Here is a 12,735-nt window from a genome sequence, read left to right on the forward strand (position 1 = left end):
TCAATTTCATTTACCATCTGTTTCAGTTACCAGCAGCTTCAGTTACTTTCATTTTCAGTTACCAGCAGTTTCAGTTACCAGCAGCTTCAGTTACCAGCAGCTTCAGGTAGCAGTAACTAACATCCTCACACTGTCCCTGACATTTATAAAAGCGAAATCTCTCAGTATTACTTATTGAAGCGTGCTGGTAGTAGAGCAACTCTCATGCAGTATATAATTATATGCTTTGTGACTCCAAATACCATTACATAAAACACAAATAAACATTATCACTGACGTACGTGATATAAAACTAAAAATGCTAACTTTGTGCACTGCAGCTGGCTTGTGATGGTAGCCAATCAAATGTTGAAACGTTTCGTGGCTGACTAGATTTTCAGCCAATGGGAATATTCATAATATTTCCGTTCATGAGACAAGGAACCAATGATATGGCCAGGAGAGTGGTCGAGGACCCGCCCACCTCCACCACCACACTTCCAGCTGGATTGTGGTCAGAGTGAACCTGACTCCTGTGTGGTGAAGGTTCTTGACGTTCTCCAGAAGTTGTTTTCCAAGTAAGTTATGTTTGCAGACGTTTTAGTGTAAATATATTTTTTTATCATCAATAATTTATAAATGTAGTGTTGCGTACTCTGACGTTGTCAGGGAAACCATCCTAAAGTGAATTTATATAATGTAGATAAGCTTCATGCAATTGTTTTATTTTGTGACGCAACAACAGTGGGATCATAACTATCGATTTTTCTTATATATTCAGCCCAGGAATTATTAATTAATGGCGTTTTCAAAAATGTACAATATTTATTTGACATTGCTATTCCGTAAGTTACGGAGGAACTGGAAACTTGGCCTACGAAGATTAGTTATCGTCAGATATCATTTTCAGCCAATTTGGTGAACATTAAGTTACGTGTGAGTGTGAACAGTGATTACTCTACGAGGTACAGTATTGACGTGTGTACAAATAAAAGAGCAATGATTCACTCGTGTATACTCGGCGGAGGTACAGTCACCCACGAAAATCCTGTCGCCTCTCCTGTAGTTCCACGTACCCCGAGGTCCAGACTTGTGAATCAAAAGTATTTATGAAGAGGACTGAATAATACAACAGAGTCTACTGTTTTGGGTTCACGAGTCTGAATCTTGAGGTTCGTGGAACAGCAGGAGAGGCGACAGGACTTAAGTAGATGACTGTACATGTAAATAAATATAACTCCTCCCAACAAAAACTCTAACTGTACACCAATAAAACTGTTCTACATATTTAATCATTATATCTATCATTTAGAATGACAGTGTATACATTATATAAACAAGTGAATAATGTGATGTTCTCCCCTGTGGCAGTCAATGACCTCAAGGTTCCGGAGACCTTTACACAGGAGGTGATGTGTCCAGCCTTTCAGTTGACTTACTTAACAAGTACAGGAAATCTGTTTAACAAGAATTTCACGATATCTCTAATAAGTTCAGGAATATTTTGTAATCCCTTTAGCCATCAACTAACCTAACCATTAACCATGAAATCCCAAGTTACAAAGATTCCCTGTAACATAAACACATCCAGCCTTTTATCCTAGTTGATTTACTTACCAAAATAACATAACGGCGTAAGTCAGAGCTGGTCATTATTACCTACGTTATGCCACTTTTAAAAAAAATATCCCTTGCATAAAGAACATCCAGCACTCAAGTTATAAACGGCTGAAATTGAACTGACTAAACGTATTCAGAAATGATCATCCTGTCATATAAAAGTTATGTACTGGCGAAGATGAGAGACTTTTAGTAAACTTTTGTCAGGTTTGTACATGTTTAATTAGGTCTAACTTAACCTTATCAAAGGACGCGATTCCTAATATACTTTATTTATTATCAAGATTAAGGGCACAAGGTTGATATTATATGTATTGGTAAAGTAAAACGGCTATGAACAAATGTTTGGTGCCATTGTCCATTTTGTTGACTGAGACGTAGACAAGATTCCTTTGAAGGAAATAAATAGCTATTAAAAACCTAGAGCAACCAAGTGAAGGATTTCCATCGTTTGATAATGGTATAATTTTCTCTCTTAGATAATAATGATATTTTATCCGAAACTAACTAATATGACAGGATTTTCACCATAAGGAAGCGTAGAGGAATTTTATCCGTGCGTCGATAACTCCGGCAGCCAAGAGTTAGGTTAATTGAGTCAGACGTCAGTACTTTAAAGGTCTCTCTGTCAGGGAGGAAGTGGTAGTGTGTGGGCGGTAACTTATTGATTATACCTGCTTCACTGCGGCTTATCCAAGTGTCATCAATCTGTAATTCATGGCCTACTGTTGCCTATACATCCCGTGAGAATAATGCTCTTTGGCTGCCCGTCCGAATGTAGGGAAAACAGTCACAGGAAGAGTCATAATCCTAATCAAACTTAACAACATAACCTAACCTAAACTAATCCAAAGAAAATTTTCACAATTCTAACCTAACTTTGTGCTTTTTAAGAGTGTTACTTTATTTCCACTGACTCTTTCCATCCTCAGTATTGTTATGTTTTTAATCTGTGACTATTTCCGTCCATCCTGCCCAGCGAGCATGGCCGAGGATGTGGGTGAGGAACTGTGGCCGAAATAAAGATTCGATAATAATCTATTTATATCTATTATCTGTATTCCTTGCATTGTATTTTGTGTAAGGAGGGGGAAGAGATGTAGCCATGTCAAATAAAAAGTAAAATAAAAAAGGCATTAATGATAGACTAGCGTAGAGAGCAACAGGGAAAATATTTGTATTAAGTGATCTTGGTATGATCACAAGTGTATGTTGTCAAAATTGTGTTAAAATTGTTAAATTCTGGACTCTCGGGTTAGGTTAGGTCATTTTACGAGAAGCCTTAATTTTACAATATACGAGGCAAATCCCACGACAAAATCCCAAAACAAATATGATGCAGCAGACAATATAGTATTCACAATCCCATCACCAGAATAATAAAAAAAAATCAAATATCGTCCCTTGTGTGACTACTGATCTAAAGTAATTATTTAGAGCATCTGCTGCCTGTCTGTCCTTAAGAGGGTTAACAGTAACTTTGGTTTTCATAGTACACCTGACTTATGCATAGAAACACTTGGGATCATTCTTGATATTTTAATATTTTGGGCTACGCTTCATTTCAAGGTGTCGTTTGTCTGATCTAATTTTCTGTTTAGCCACATTTAGGGCTCTTTTGTTCTCCATTATCTGCATGGTGACCTGTACTCCGGTGCATCTTCCACAACTGGTCTTTTCTTTTGATGGCTTTCCTGGATTTGTGATTCATTTACGTGTCCTTAATCTTTCTTCACCTTGATTTCCGGGGTATATGATCCCTTTACTGTTGTCTCAAAGGCTTCCATAAATTGTTGCCATGATTCGTCTATGCCCAATTCCTCTTTAATGGTTGAAGTTATAGTATTCCTCATCAACTACTCTCTCTCTCTCTCTCTCTCTCTCTCTCTCTCTCTCTCTCTCTCTCTCTCTCTACTTTCAAAGATTGTATTCCATCTTAGTGGTCGCTGGCAAGAGTTAGTTTCTCCCCGACGTGGACCTCGTCCACCATTGTCTCCTCAGTCGTCCAGACCAAATTCTCGTGGGAGGAAGAATCACTTCGCTACTGAGATGAATTTATTTATAGCCACACCTTATTAGATAGGCTGTCCTTAAAGAAGGGGGGGGGGGGGTCAGGTTCCTCTCTGATCCTGTTTACTCTGATGGCCAGGGCGTGAATTTAGATTAACAAATACTAGCTCCTTCAATTGTTAACAATCGCTCAATGGAAATTCACAAAGCTTGCCCTTGAAAAAAATCACTGATATGCACTACTCATTTACTGCTAATGTTACACCATTAACTATCAGGATGTGCCTTAACATTCGCTACTTAATGTCCTGGTGGCACACCACAATAACCTGTTACCGTGTTCTAGGGTAAGTCACTATTTCTCACTCATTTACTGTACCTCTGATATTTTGTATACCTCACACTGGTCTTGGAACGCCTTCACTATATTACCAGGTCTTCTTATGGTAGGTGAATCACGGTCACCACTAATGGATATCACTGAATTTCTTCACTTTTTATCCCTTTTGTGTGTTTGTGTGCATGTTATTCTCGGGGCTTATGATAACTGTTATGTGCCGCAAAGGATAAAGGGTTCGCCTCCTGATCTAGGAGTTTGTGGTTCGATTCCCAGGCAATTTCAGTTCACCCAGCTGTAAATGAGTACCTAGATTTACAACTTGAGGATGTGAATGCGGTCGAGTGCAGTACCGGCCTTTTTGTTTTGTTTTTACCAGGGATTAGTCCACCCAGCCACAGGTCACCGACCCACACGAGGGCCTGGGGAGAGAAAGAAAAAATTAACAAATCAACAGTGAGAAACGATGAATAAGTTGTGGTGGCAAAGAAAGAGGAACAATTGAGAACTCTAAAATGTATTTGTATTCTCATCATAATTGCCCCGTGGATATGAGAGGACACAACATTATTCTACTCTGTAAATTGTCTGTAGTGATTCGACTACCAGAGTAGGAGTTGGGTGGCGGAGTCAGGGAGGGTGGGGGAGTGGGGAGATGAGAGTTCCCTCCAGATGACAGCATACAAGAAACTATTATTTAAGACCTTTAAGCAACAGCTATATCACTTTACATCATAAATTGCACTTTTGATAATAATAATAATAATAATAATAATAACAATAATAATAATAATAATGATGATAATAATAATAATAATAATAATAATAATAATAATAATGATGATGATGATGATGACGATGATAATAATAACAGTAATAATAATAATAATAATAATAACAATAATAACAATAATAATAATAATAATAATAATAATAATAATAATAACAATAATAACAATAATAATAATAATAATAATAATAATAATGTTATTTTTACCCTTTAACCTTACCCTTTAACCACACCCTTTAACCTCACTGTTTGGTACAACTGAACTATGTGGTTTGCTGATTCTATACCGCACTGCTGTCAACTGAACTATTTTGTTCACATCGAGTTTGTATTACTATAAATATGTGGGGCCCACTTCCTGATTGGCTTGATTGATAATTATCAATCAAGGGATTAATTATAATTAATCCCTTCGATCCGATGTCTTCTTATCTATTTTACTCTGGCTACCACCAAACGATTTTATTCAGCTGCGGAAGATCCCTCTCGTAGTCAAGGGGTTAAACAAAACTTCGTTGCTTCTACAAGGTTTAGATTCAAACATATCCATAATTCATTTGCTCATAAATTCCCCCTTTTGTAAAGGAACACCTTACTTAGAACATGAATTCATCCCTCCCCCTTTCATCCTATTGGAACCTTAGTATTTTCATTTAGCTAGCGCTAGATGATTATACTTAGCTGGGTAAACCTTGTCACTATTGTTGAAGCGTTATCCTGTATTGTAATCTCTCCCAACTGATATACACTTTCCCTCCTCAGCCCCAGTATCCCGTTTCTACCCCACAGAAAGACACCTACCCCGACACACCCCGACACACCCCGACACTCTCCCTCCCTTTCACTATTTAATATTTCGAATTCACACTTCAGAGTTCGGGGTTCACACCTCAAGGAGAGATAGGATTGGCAACGCTAAGTGGTAAATGCACAAGTGGAGCCAACTGCACATTGTAAAAGAGAGAGAGAGAGGCAACAATGTGGCGAAGAGAAAGGGAAGAGATATTATTTACTTAAGGAGGTGAGTTAATCTGAGGAAATGTCTTTGATTCCACCGTATCTAACAGTTGGACAGAAGAAGAATCACCCTAGATATGAGAACAGTACACTAGGTTAGGACGAATGAATCCCTTATAAACCTGACGCAACTGATCAGGAGTGAAGTAGCTACGGCATCTGTGCAACATTCCCAACTTTCGGGAGGCAGCTTTAGCAATTTTGTGGATGTGTGGCTTCCATGACATATTAATGGTGAGGCCTAGCATATCTATTTTAGAATTTGGCAAATGGTTACGTTCTTAAATGTGACTGGTGGGAGATATTCTATTTTGGAAAGTGTAATTGGTAAATATTGTGTTTTCTTACCATTGAATTTGACCAAATTTATACCTCCCCATTCGGAGATGCTGCACAGATCCGGATTGATAGAAGAAACGATATCAGCTATAGAAACAGATCTAGTTTGAGAGCTAGTGGGAGGGGAAAAAAGAGAAGAAATGTGAAGAGTAGAATCATTAGCTTAGGATTGGATAGAATTAGTCGTATTGTGCAGTAAGTCATTTATAGAAAGAAAGAACGGGGTAGGTGAAAGAATAGAACCCTGTGAAACACCACTATTGGTAGAGAAAGAGCAAGAGATCGATCCCTCGACAACTACTGCCATGGATCGACTCTCAAGAAGCTAGAAATGAAAGAGCAGAGTGGAGGATGGCCACTACAAAGGTTTCCCAATATTCCCAAATAGACGATGACCAAAGAAGAGTGCAGTAGGAGAGCAGATCACCAATAGATCTCGCCTGGCGGAAACCACACTGATGATCCGACAAAAGACAAAAAAGGCGTTGAATGTGACGGAGAAAATGAGAGTTTAAGATAGTTTCGAAAATCTTAGAGAGGGATGAAGTTAGGGCAATGGGGCGATAGTTAGAGGGACTAGAATGGTCACCCTTCCTCGGGATGGGCTGAACCGAGGCATGCTTCCAAGAAGGAGGAAAAGTTTGGATTTTGAGCCAAAGGCGAAAGAAATGAGCAATCAAGCACAGGGGTCAGAACTTCCGTCTGGTCCATGCGCCTTACTCACATCCAACCTGGATAACACACCAGCAACCCTACGAGTGGAGATTATAAGAGAGTGCATATGTTCAGTAGGAGGAGCAGGAATAGGAGGGGTAGATTTAGAATCGTCTAAGGTGGAGTTAGAAGAAAATAAGGTACGTGAGAGATTAGCTTTATCAGTTAGCTATAGACTTATCGGGTCGGAAAAGAAGAAGAAAAGAGGGCGTGCAGAAGTTATTACAGATGCTTTTGGTTAAGGATAACAAAGATTTTCTAGTAGAAGAGTTAGTCAGGTCAGGACTTTTTTTTTTTAATTCCGTTTGGCCCTACGAAGAATAGCCTTATAATGATTCCTGGGAGTACTAAAAGAAAAGTGAGTTATAGGAGATAATTTCATAACTCGATACGCCCTATAGGGGGCAGTGAAATTTTGCTCAAAGCTGCACTCTTCAGGCATTGTTCCTTATACATATCTAAGACTCCATGCCAAATTTGAAGCTGATATGTCGAGGTTTAGTCTGCCGCATTTTCTACTGAAATTTTTAAATTTACCTACAGTACTAGCCAAACAGCCGCTGTGGCGGTGCAATGTTCTGTTCAGTGTTTATCAACTTTTTTTTCATATCTCTTATTTCATTTAAGTTGTCTTGTTGCAGATGAGTATGGTGCTATGTCTATATTGATTATCAGCCTTTTCTCATTTCATTTCTCAATGTTGTGTTACTGTACTGTAATGTAGGGGAGACCTGGGTAAGTTGGCGCACTTGAAATTATTCAAATAGTTACCGTTAAGCAGATTGCCAAAACTATTCACGAGTTTCTGGTGGAGAAAAATCTAACCCAGCAGCCCATTGTGTGTGTTGGTTGTGATGGAACCAATGTAAATGTAGGATCAGAAAATGGAGTCATTCATCATCTTGAAATGTTACTTGGTCACCCGCTCCATTATTTCATATGTCAGCTTCACGGAAATGAGCTGCCTTTCCGCGCAGTTTTTTATCACTATGATGGTAAACCAAGTGGTCCTGAGCATTGGCGTGGTCCCATTGGAAAGCAGATCAAGGAGTCTTTGTCTGAGCTTCCAGTTGTCGCCTTCCAGCCAGTCAGTTTCCCTGATTTCCCTGTGTTTAATGATGAAGTGGAGAAAGATCTGTCCTGGGATCAGAAATACCTGTATAGGATTTGTAAAGGAGTTATCACAGGTGTTGTTGAAGATGACTTGGCTGCTATTGAGCCAGGTCCTCCCTGTGTGTCAAGGTGGAACACCTTATGGAGTAGAATCCTCAGGCTGTATGTAGCAACATCAAGACCCAGCCATGAGTTGAAAAGAATTGTCATTACAATAATAAAGTTCAGTGCTCCAATGTGGTTTTACATCAAGATACACCCTTACGTAACACACGGCTCAAGGAACGTATTCCAGTCCCTGCTATATATGAAACACCTGAATAGTGAGGAGGAGACGATAGTGAAGAAGGCTGTCCAGAGAAATGCATACTTCGCCCACACAGATCAACTTCTTCTTGGTATGTGTGCAGATGAGGACATGGCTGTTAGAGAAAAAGCTGTCTCAATGATAAGAAAAATTAGAGAGGAGAATCAGCAAAAGGAAGAATGCACTGGCAGATCTGAAGAGGAGGAGGAAGATTCTGATGCTGCTGTTGACGAGAATTTGTTAAACTATACTGATGAGGAGGGTAAAGATGGAGATGGGAATGAGGATGTGCCTCCTGTAGTCAACATGAGAAAGGTGGTGACTCCGAAACTAAAGTGGCAAGCAAAAAACTATCATTCCATGATTAACTGGAGGAATGAACTCAAGACTGAGCCTCCTTACATTGCTTCTCTGTCAAATCTACAGGTTAATGACATTCTTGAGACACCATTAGTGGTGCCCAAGTGGCCAAACAGCACTCGGGCGGTCGAGAGAGGCAGAAAAGTGATGACTGAAGCTTGCACTGAAGTGACAGGATACGAATCGAGAGATGGATATATTAGGCAAAGATTATTGTCTAGGAAAATGATGCCAAGGTTCCGCACAAAAAAGAATTTCAATATGAACTTGTAATGATTTTCTATACGGTGTACCTGTAAAATAACATGTGAATTAAATCGATGTCACCCATGTAAAATTTATCATTATCCTGGAAAACATTAAATGACACCTAATTTTTGGTATACACTAAAAGTTGACAAAAAGTCGTTCGCGATGCGGCAGGGTAAGTATGCATGAAATGGCATGAAATTTTGCACAGGTGTTTGTTACAGCCATACAAACGATGCCTGAAAAGTGCAGCCTGCAACTCAAATAAAAGTGTTTTTTCCCTGCCCCCTAACGCCCTATCTCTCTCCCTACATGCAAGAGAACAGGAGCGATCAAACCATGATTGTAAAGTGAAAGTTTTGGTAGAAGATGGGATAAATGCACTCATACCACCCTGTATAACCCCAGCAATGCTATCAGCACATACTGAGGCGTCCCGAATGGAAAAGCAACATTCATCCCAGCGAAACTCTGAGAATTCTCGCAAGGATTGCCAGTTTGCCCTCCGATAGTGCCATAGTTGGCGTTTAGAAGGGGGTGGGGGGAGGTGGTAGTGCCCAGTTTGACTTGATAGAAACAAGATTGTGATCAGATAACCCACAAGGGGGCAGAAATGGAGTAAGAATAGTGTCGATCAGGAACAAATGTAGGGTGTTTAATTATTTGTTCCAGATCATTAAGGAAGGAAAAAGAGTGCCTCAGCTCCACCTCGGTCATCCCTTGCAGAGCCAAGCCATTCTCTGTGATGTACAGTCAGCCAAAGATGCACCGACCCCACCCTGGGTCTCGTGCTCGCAATTTTAACTGGCAATACTTGAAGAAAAGAAGGCTGTATGTAAAGGTGATTGTGATTGGTGGATATATATTCGGCTGTATCGCTGTCAAGATAAATATTGAGTAATCCAAAAGTACCATTTTTATAATAACAAACTATTCATCGTTATTTAAGATCGTGACAAGTTTCCAAATATTGGTAAATTTGCTTAAATAATGAAGAAATTATATCAATGAATTGGCAACGCAGCTACAACCAGGGCTGCCACGAGATTCTAACATCAAATTTCAAGAATATACAATATGTTCCACGTTTAATCTTGAGTGTTTCATGAAGGAATTAATTGTTTTTACAATGTGAGCATTACATAATATAATTTGACGTAAGTTAGAGAGCAGACACTATAATATACTCAACTGGCACAATAATGGCATGTGGTATCTCTGCACCAGCGCCGCACGGGTGTGTGGAGAAGGGAAAACACTGAAGTGGTCATTTGGTGCTCTACTAACTATATTTTATGGTATTATTATGAATAACTCCGTGAATGAGAGAGAGAGAGAGAGAGAGTATACTTATATAGAGTTGATGAGGATTCAGAAAGGGGTTGAATAGCTCTGTTTTGGGAGGAAGGGGTTTTGTTCCTCAAATTATTATTTTTAATCATATAGCATCTGGCTTTATTGTCATTGCATAAATTAAATTTAAGGTATATAATATTTGTTTCTTTCGATGCTTAAAATATAGACAGGTGTATTATTTACAGTATATTGTTTAATAACAGGTCCATCCACCCCCCTTATCAATTACAGCTTGCAGCCTCCGCTGCATAGAAGATACGCTGTTTGTAACAAGTTCAGGTTTGTTTCAAAAAATCTCCCACTGTCTTGTCTCTTGGTGGAACAGCTGGTTCGGCGTCCTCTCAAACTTGGGCTCCCAAGAATTGACTATACCTGCCCAGAGATTTTCGATGGGATACATATCGCATCCCTTGCTCGGCAATTCCAAGAGCCTGAGTGTCATGGGTTGCGTTAGGCTTACCCACGCAACCAACTCCAAAGTTTGTTTTACTAGAGATAAGACACCCGGCGAGGCATAACTAGGACATGTATTTTTCATTAGTGTATGTTAGCCAGCCTTTAGGGGGGTGCGCAGTGAAACAGTGTTGTACTGTTCATCGCTTCACACCCAAAAACCTCATTTTAAGTAGTATCCCCTGAGCCATGGCTTAGTTAAGAAGTCGTCTTGACTCTCTCCCTCCTGAAAGGGGGTGGGACACCACACCACACAGAGTCCTCCACCGCCACTCCGTCCTATGAACCGTCGTCGACACGAGACTAAGCGTGTTAACCTAGGTTGTTATCCCCGTGGAAATATCACGTGTGGATGCCTGGTTGCGACAAGAGCAATCCAGCTGGCCTATCAAACCTACAGTAAATGGTTAATTAATTCACGCTTACAGAGGTCTCCTGCACGACACCCGTCTACAGTGACCGTGATCGACACGAGACTAAGTGTGTTAACCTAGGTTTGTTATCCCCATGGAAATATCACGTGTGGAAGCCTGGTTGCGACAAAAGCAATCCAGTCTGGTCTATTGCGCCTAAATGGTTAATTCAAGTCACGCTTACCAGTTCTCCTTGTCGCGACAACCGTCTATAGTGACTGTCAGTAACGCGAGACTATGTGTGGTAACCCAAAAGTACTTTTTGTTGTTATGGCCGTGGAAAGAAGTTCTTGTGATGAAGCCTGGTTGTAACAAAAGCAATCCAGGCTGACAGTAAATGTATCCCTTGAAGAATTAAGGCTCTGTTAAGTCATACCTACAGTAGAGTAATCACATGTGTTCCCAAGTTGATAATTACCTCTTTTAGAAGATTAATTATATTACAGAGTGAACGTGAGTGAATCATATATCCATGCAAATTGTAAATCATTGTATGGAAGCTTGACAAATAAATGTAAGTGCAATTATCTGCCCGTATCTGTGATCCTATCTTATTATTACTAAAGGTAATGACTGATTGGTTATGACAAAGTATAACCAATAACTGAGATAGATGTTGGAAATTAATGGAATTCATTAAATCATCATTTATCAAGTATAAATCATGGAATGTCGAGTGGTGGAGTGAACTTCTACATAGATACACCTTAATCTCCTGTAAGTAATCAGTGTGAAGGTATCGAACTCTACGGTAAGAAATAAGAAATACGACGTATTATCATCTTTATATAATATAATCTGACTCCTACTATTACCGATGCACCTAAAACCATGACACTAGGGTGTTGCTGCCCGTCAAACACTGACGCACTGCTCTGGCTGTGTGGATGGGGCATCTATCATGAATAAAAGTAATTGGCCCAGCAGGGAATGGGAAGTTGCGTTCCTGAATTGAAGGGAGGAACTGATTTCGCAGGATGTCTAGGTATTTATTTGCCATAAACCTTCCATGAATTTGGAAAACATCTCCCATACCGTGCAGGGATATGTAGCCCCACACGTTCAGCGTCACATGCCCACTTCTAGCCACCTTGTATATGTGGGCCCTGTCGTATCTGCAGGAAGGGAAAATACAATACAAATATAAATATATTGGCCTAATTAAGCTATTACATCTTATATTAAGTTTGTAGTATAATACTTTTTTTTTTTTAATGTTATAAGACAAACTTAAAGACTTTTATTTGAAAATGTATAAAGAGCTGTTCGATGTTTTACGGCTATATCGACAAATACAGTCTAAATCTTATTTTAATCATTATGGACTTGTTAAGATGTTAAGTTTACTTACCTCGTGCGATTTGGCCGCCACAAATGAGTTTTACCATGGTTAGGACTGGCAAAAGTCTTCTCATCCGTGAAGACTACTCGCGACCAAAACTCCAGGTCCTCCCCCACATATTGCTGGGCAAACTGGAGGCGACGAGTGAGGTGTTGTTCGGTTAGCCGTTCCTTTATGGCAAGGACTCTGTGTTGTATGCCCGCCTCATGCAAACGTGACCTGACAGTCTGTGCACTATCTAAGTGTAACGCCTCTCTGATGGCGACAGGGTTGGAGAACGGGTTGTTTCAGATTGCTACTAATATGGCGGCATCCTCATCCCCAGTAGTCAGTCGG

At 39.8% G+C, this 12,735-nt stretch overlaps 1 protein-coding gene across 3 annotated transcripts in view; it reads left to right on the plus strand.

The window, feature by feature from the left end:
• Positions 1-459: 459 nt before the first annotated feature.
• LOC121872941 overlaps positions 460-12,735 on the plus strand; it is a 37,693-nt gene continuing 25,417 nt past the window's right edge. For all 3 annotated transcript variants that reach the window (XM_042376082.1, XM_042376080.1, XM_042376081.1), the window contains exon 1: positions 460-557. The gene's annotated coding sequence lies outside the window, so the exon portion shown is untranslated. The remainder of the gene's footprint in view (positions 558-12,735) is intronic.

Source organism: Homarus americanus, unplaced genomic scaffold (genome assembly GCF_018991925.1).
Source record: "Homarus americanus isolate GMGI-L3 unplaced genomic scaffold, GMGI_Hamer_2.0 scaffold11022, whole genome shotgun sequence".
NCBI lineage: Eukaryota > Metazoa > Arthropoda > Malacostraca > Decapoda > Nephropidae > Homarus > Homarus americanus.